This window comes from Psammomys obesus, unplaced genomic scaffold (assembly GCF_907164565.1).
Source record: "Psammomys obesus unplaced genomic scaffold, mPsaObe1.curated_primary_1811, whole genome shotgun sequence".
In the NCBI taxonomy this organism is placed as follows: Eukaryota; Metazoa; Chordata; class Mammalia; order Rodentia; family Muridae; genus Psammomys; species Psammomys obesus.
This window is the reverse complement of record NW_026592709.1, coordinates 1-5,824: the sequence shown is the minus strand read 5'-3', so window position 1 is coordinate 5,824 and position 5,824 is coordinate 1. Positions and strand designations below refer to the sequence as shown.

The following is a 5,824-nucleotide window of genomic DNA, read 5'->3' as shown; positions in this document are numbered from 1 at the left end:
CAGATACTTCTGGCCTCAGTGGTGTTTGTACTGAAGTGCACATTAGCCACCATATACATAATTAAAAGTAAAACAAACCCTTAGAAAGCCAGCAAAAAATATTGACAGCTTGTTTTGTTAGTGGGATAATACTATTTTCTAAAATAACTAATCTTTGCATTTAAAAAAAATTTGTACCCATAATTCTACTGAAATGTGAGCCTGTCCTGTTCCACCTAACAGAATAAGATGAGACTACTCAGTATTTCTTTTCATTTAATAGAATGTATTAATCATAATTTCCCTCTCTAATGAACAAGTTGTGTTCGCCATTAACTTTTGGCATTTACTAAAATGTCAAAATGGAAAGACTGTTCCAGGAGGTTTGAAAATGAATGTGATCCAAGGGAAGGGTGTGTGACCGACAGGTGTGAAAGCTAGTCACAGATTTGGCACCAGTAGCAGTCACAACACTAGGAACAATTCCACTCACACATGCAGGGCCTGGTCAGCACAGGGGACACTGACACAGAGAGCGTGAGTGATGTGCCTGCCAACAGCCAGGCTGTAGATGGGGATTTGGTTAAAGGAGCTTCTCGTCAGAGTTTCTGCATGTTCTGTCAGAGCCTGAGGAAGCACCACAGCAGGGCTACATTCTTGTGTTGCTCCTTCTCTCCAGTAGTTTCCTTCTCAGGCTGATTCAGACACTGTACAAATTCTCCACACTTCTGTGTGCTGTAGGATGCTGTGCTAAATACGGAGAGAAGCTGAGGGGGCAAAGGCAGCAAGGAACTATGCTCAGGTCAGGAGTCATTGCCAAAGAGTAAGAGGAGCTGAGACCTCTGAGCAGGTCCTGTGTCTGAGAGCACTCAGCTGGCCCCAGGGCAGTGGTTCTCAACCTGTGGGTTGTATTCCCTTTGGCAAACCTCTGTCTCCAAAAATATTTATATTTATGATTCATAACAGTAGCAAAATTACAGTTATGAAGCAGCAATGAAAACAATCTTATGGTTGGGGGGTCACAACCATAGTAAAGGGTAGCAGCATTAGGAAGGTTGAGAACCACTGACTTGGGATCGAGGGAAGCCAGTAGCAAGAGTTGAGGCTATTGAATTCAGCTCCTTCATTAAAGGCGACAGCCCAAGTTGCCTGTGGCTATTACTTGGATTAGGGCCAGTTTTCTTCTTCAAAATTGTCTTTACACCATTCAGCCTGATATGTCAAGATACCACATTTTGGTCTCAGGTCCCTACCTGGGTTGCTACTGTTCATATTCTGCTTAGCCACTTCCTGTCCAGCCCTTAAGTCTCAACTCAGACACCCTTCTTCCCAGTCCCCAGCCAAGACTGTGTGTGATCCAGAACCTGCAGAATGACTGGTCCCAGTGTGGCAGGGCAGAAGGGCAGTGGGGTACCCTTCAGCCCCAGGTACTTTTCTTTCCTGAAAAGTAACATTTCAAACCAGTGAATGTACCTGCTGGTTTGTACAATGACAGCAGAAATTCCAATAATCTCATTTTATTCAGAAAGCATTGGTGTATTGTCAGTTTCCAGTAGATGCTTAATGAGTGATTAAACGCCATTGGAATTCATTGGACAAGTTGGGGAGGGGAAAGGGTTATGGGTTGTTCCAGGGTCTGCCTGGGTCTGTGCTTTTGGGTCACAAGGAAGAATGGAAAGGGTTTGAAGGATGGAATGGTGTGTGGAATAAAGTCTACAGAAGTGGGCAGAGCCTGAGAAAGGAGGCTTTTGTGTCCCCTTGAGATGAGGGAGAACACTTTCAGTAGCAGCTTGCTGTCAACAAGACACTGTTGTCTTGGGCGCCTACCTCAAGGCAGGTGCCTGTGGGGTTTTTCTAAGCCTTGAGTGTATTTGTGGTCAGAAACAGTGCGGTATCGCTATATTTAAACTCATCACTTGAGCCGTTGGATTCTGATCACATCAGCATGCCTGTGCTTCCTGCCATCCTGTTCAGGTTGGATCAGTGCTGAAGTAGAGCAGCTGTGAGGACTGTGGAGTCCACGAGGGGCTTTCTGCAGCATGTTTTGCCTGGCTTTCTACCCAAGATACAGATTTTCTTCAGTGCTGTTTTACTGGGAGGTATGCCTTCAGATATCAAGATGCGTACCTATTGCATTTTCTATGAATGTACCTCAGATTGCTGAGAGGACGCTGTGACATGGGGAAGGTGGAAGGATGGGCTGCTTGCAGATAGGAGCTAGCAGGTTTCCTGGACTCAAATTTGCCTCAGAGTAGGGAGACACATGAGCAGTAGACAGCACGTGATCAGTAGACAGCCACATGAACTTGGGCCTGATCTGATTTGCTTAAGACTTGCATAGGATGAGAACTAAGATTATCCCCATAATTATTTTAAGTATTTAGCCATAGCTCATAGTGTATTCCTTTAAAGCACAAGTCTGAGAACTTTCGAGGCAGGCCAGTATAACTTATTAATATTTATCTAGAGTTTAAATTTAATTGGAGTTGATGAAAAGTTCTGGAAGATGAGCAGACCTAAATATGTGTGGACCACTCTTATTGCAAGATGAGGGTGGAACTAACGGCGAATCACAGAGGTAAAGAATGTCAAGACACACAGACCCAGCAGACCTGCGAAACACACAAGAGCAATGTAGATGTTGCTTGCTAACCTAGGAGTTGTGTTTAACTTCGTGGTATTTATGAATGAAACGAAACCCCAGAGTTGTTTATCTTCAGTGTTAGCATACTATAGGGAGGGCTAATTCCAGTGGAACTGCAGCAGAATTTCTGAATTTAAAATGACAGCTCCAGTTGACTGAAGTGCTGAGTAAGTGGCTTTTCGTCAGTTTGGCCTTTGAAAATAGCCCCAAACTTGTTTAGGATCAGAGCTAGCCATGTTTTCCAAAAGAACGAATTTCGAGATTAATGTAGGGTTCTGAAACTCATGTTTGGTCCTGATTATAGATAGAGGACAGCGATGTGGAATAGAAACACATGGCGGCTCTTAGTGGGTTTGTTTGGGTCCTGTAGTCTCTGGCTGGCACCTCGAGGATTCTGCTGTCCTGCCTGGTAGAAGTAGTGGCTCCTGCTGCCCCGAGTTGGCTGGGACCCTGTCGGTGTCCTTGGCTTTGCCGTCTGGCATTGGGCATGTTCTGTACTACTTGGATGAGCTAGTGCTTGCTTTCACTGGAGAAACCTGTCAGTCTCCCTGTATGTCAGCACTGCTCTTGAAACCAGTTCTGAAAGCTCTGTTTCTTCCTCTGAGACTGTTGTTGTGGGTCAACAATGTACTTCACTTTCTCTGGGATGCATATATGTGCAAATATAGATGTATATAAGTAACTTACTTTTCTGTTGTAACTTCATCTGTGTCATTAATTTAAGTATAAAAATAAATTATCACAGTTTTAGAAGATGAATGAAATACGACTTAGGCTTTGTAGACCACACTTGGAATTCGATGTATTACTGTTCCAGCTTTTAAAAGGTTAGAAAGGGACCTGCCAGAGAGACTGGAGCTGTGATACTATGTACAAATGTTTGTTCTTTCATTTTTCTAAGATAAAGTTGCTTCTGATACTTAATATTTTAGTGTTATATTAGAGGTTTCATCTCATGATCACTTGTTCATTCACATGTATATTTTTATTTTTAGCTCTAAGCAAAAGACATGAGGCCTCATCTGAAATGAGGTGGCTTTGAGGTCGTCCACTTTCTAGACGTGTGCGGTCACCTGGTGCTGAAAGCCCTCCACACAGAATGGTAATGGCATTTGAGGGATGGAGAGGGGCCTCATGCTCTGCTCCTACCCCCCAAGTTTTTAAGTATGTTAAAGAAACAATACTTTTCTCAAAGTCTAGACTTGATTTCTGGGAGAGAATTAGATTCTTTGCTCAAATTCCAAAGGTGCTCTAAGCCACCACTAACTCAGAGAAGGGATTCTCCATGCCATTTCATATCCTGCACTAGAGAGAGTACCATTTTAGCTTCCGAAATTACCTCAAGGGGTTGCTGCATTTTTAGCCTAGGTTGTGAAGTTGCTTCATTGCTGAGCTCTAAGAGGGGCCAGATCCATCCAGTCTAGTGGGCAACTTCCAAGTTGTTAGTTACCCTGCAGACAGTTGCATTCTGAAGCAATGCCTTGTTGCTTTTCCTGTTTCCTTTCACGGATGCTCATCAGCACTTCTGTGCACTGCTTCACGTTTGTCTGTAATATTTTCTCAGCCTTTAATTGTACATGTGGAGAGTGATAAGATTCAGGGAGCACTCCCACCCTGTCACCTATGTGATATTCTATGCTGAGGGAGAGGTGTTCCCATGCATCAAGGTGAAGCCTCCCCATGGAGCTCTGGCCCCAGTTGGTCCCCTATGTCTCAGCTTGTCCTCACTGGCCAGCCTTGTCCTGTTTTAGACAAAAACAGTGATCAGCAGGTTGTACACAGGGTTACAGGTCCCTTGGGAGAGAGAACTCTGAGCTCTTGGTTTTCCGTAGAATGACACTCTGGCCTTCAGAGGCATGGTTTTTAAATCATGGTAGAGCAATTGGTCATATGGCTCATTTTTGTCTGTTAACAGTGTCTTAGGAAGAACAGGCAGAGCAGTACATTTCTGAAGTCACAGTTGCAGCACTTGAGAGGCATGGGCAACATAGTGAGGCTGTCCTACTGTGGTTGTGAGGGAAAGTCTTACTGAGAGACAGTTACTGGCCCGACTGTAATCTCTAGCTAGGCTTAGTGGCCCACACCTGTAATCCCAGCGCTCATGAGGCAGAGACAGGTCAAGCTAACCAAAGCTACATAGTGATAACTCACACATGCACACAAATTCTAATTTCTTGTTACCTGAACAAAAGAGGGTTTTTTTGTTGTTTGTTTGTTGTTTTGTTTTATAGAAACGAGAAAGCAAAGCAAGCCCACTTGACTACACTGCCCCTTCTGAGGCTATAAGAGGTCAGTGTCTTCTTAATGTTAAGTGCCAGAAGTTAGTGCACTGGAGGACAGACACTGACTGCTGTCAGCTAAAACGTGGCTGGTAAAGATGTGTGGTATTCAAGAAAAAGCCTGTGGCTTTGTGTATGCGCATCAGTCCTTCATGAACATGTGCGTAGTGCACGTCCAGGAGAGCAAGACAGGACCAGTGCCATTTTACAGACTTAGAAACACATGACATAGGCGAGTGTAGTTTAGTATTTTGCTGTTTTGTTTTAGAGTAAAGTTAAGAGCTATTATAACACGAGTAAAGCATTGATATTGAAATGTCTTGAAATTTATAAAAGTAAATATTGACCTCTTCTTAAAAAGTCTTTTTCTTTTGCCCTTGTTTAATTTATTTTCCCTTTTTTTTGTTTTTTAGGTTTGCAATTTTTTTTGGTGATGGCATGTTCAGAATCTTGGATCCTAAGTTGAATGTTGGAAATATGTAGGAGCCTTGGAAGTTATGTTGTTTTCATACTTTAATGTCTTGGTAGGTGAATTAGTAGATTAAACAGTGTATGTAAAGGAAATCCATACTTTCAGTTGACAGGCATCTCAGGATTGTCACCTGTCTGAGTGGCGTGCTGGGAGACAGCTCTGCCACGGAGCTTCGCAGTGGACCTCTTATGGTCCCGGGCAGTGTGTGGGATCCCCCCCATTATGCCTCTGTTAGCTGGCTCTCTTTCCTACCCACCTTGCAGTGTGAGCTACTTAGACCACAGGGATCACTGCTCAGGAGTTATGAAGAGAAGAAAAAGCATCAAGTGACAATCTTAAATGCAGTACTTACAGAATTTCTACCTGGAATCATCTCACAAGGTCTGTATTAGAATATGTTTGTTTTTTTTTTTTTACAAATATATGTATGGCCAAATGTTAGTTTTTAAT

The 5,824-nt window shown here is 43.3% G+C and overlaps 1 long non-coding RNA gene across 3 annotated transcripts; it reads left to right on the top strand.

Moving 5' to 3' along the window:
- The first annotated feature begins 285 nt into the window (after positions 1-285).
- Positions 286-5,785, top strand: LOC129682606 (uncharacterized). 3 transcript variants are annotated; one of them, XR_008721009.1, is made up of 4 exons: positions 286-2,078; positions 3,619-3,725; positions 5,316-5,426; positions 5,638-5,785. It is a non-coding gene; the product is annotated as an uncharacterized LOC129682606 (long non-coding RNA). The 3 variants fall into 3 exon arrangements; XR_008721010.1 differs by adding an exon at positions 4,855-4,912 and having other exon boundaries at positions 5,316-5,785; XR_008721008.1 differs by having other exon boundaries at positions 5,316-5,785.
- Positions 5,786-5,824: the final 39 nt, after the last annotated feature.